This window comes from Peromyscus californicus, unplaced genomic scaffold (genome assembly GCF_007827085.1).
Source record: "Peromyscus californicus insignis strain IS unplaced genomic scaffold, ASM782708v3 Scaffold_14__1_contigs__length_90479793_seg_2, whole genome shotgun sequence".
Classification (NCBI taxonomy): Eukaryota; Metazoa; Chordata; class Mammalia; order Rodentia; family Cricetidae; genus Peromyscus; species Peromyscus californicus.
In genome coordinates, this window is record NW_026294436.1 from 22,566,183 (window position 1) to 22,567,427 (window position 1,245).

The window sequence follows — 1,245 nt, forward strand, 5'->3', positions numbered from 1 at the left end:
GTGTGTGTGTAGGAAGTGACATCTGAGTGCCCCCTGGAGGTAAGTCTACCTCCCCACTCTGCTGCTGCAATGGCCTGGGGACCCAAGGAGCATCCTGTCATTGGGTGGGTACCCCAGTGTGCATGCACCAACTCACATGCTTCTTCAAATCATCGCAGTTCTGATTTTCTGCTCATTTGCTGAGACATTATTTGTCATGACTAGACCTCTAAGTTGCTTCTGGGACTACTCTGTGATATACCAGTATGGATGCCAAGCAGTGGCTGTCTGGATGAAGCCCCACACCTAGGGTCTCCTGATACTAGGAACCTACTGGTTTTCCAGAGGAGGGTGCTCTCTGTAGGTAGATGCTCAGATTCCTCCTTTGGGCATCCATGAAGACTGGCTATGGCCTGTCCGAAAGGTTATGGGCTTTCTTGGGAAGTAGTTTAAGTTCAGGGAGAGCTTAGGAAGAGCAACTCCTAAATTCCAGCAGATTCTAGACTGAGATACAATGCAAAATGGGGCTTGGTGGGCTCGAATGGGAAGCAGGCTGCCATGCTCTTTATGAGGCCAGCTTGGCTCCGTCTCATTATCCTTCTTAGTCTTCTCCCTCCCTCCGCCTTTCCCAAGCCTTCCCGCTCCAACCCCCCAGCTTTCCTTTCCTGGGATGCTGCCCCCAGGCCTGTGGCTCCAGCTGGTCCTGCTGCTGACCTGCTGGCAGAATGGTACACGGCTCAGGATAAGCCTGGAGCTGGGGATCAAAGTCATTGGGCTCAGAGGCTGCTGGGGACCATGGGAAGGGAATGGTGGCAGCTGAATAATGGGTAAGTTGGCTAGAAGTGTGGACATCTTGTGGCAGAGGGTCCTGACAAGGACTTTCACACAAGGGCAGCCCCGTCCCTCTTAAGTGGTGGAACTAAAGGAGAGGCTGGGCATATGGTCAGGAAAGAAGAGAAGGGCAGAGGCTGGGTGAGTCTGGTATGGAAAGCAAGAGGATGAGTCACTAACAATGTCTGGAAGGGTCAGGGATCTTGGGGCTCGGGGCATCTGGGAAGTTGGGCCTGGTCCACGGAGGTATTTGTTCTTCAGACTTTGGTGGGACCTACTGAGAAGATGGGGTGGAGGGAGGGAGACTTTGGGGGAGAGCTCAGCTGCCTCCCAACTTAGTTTCTTCTTTTAGTTCGATCACACCCTGCATCCCACCTTGTGCCAGTCACCCTCTGTGGGCTGAGGGATGTAAACATTCCGGCTACAGCAAAAGCT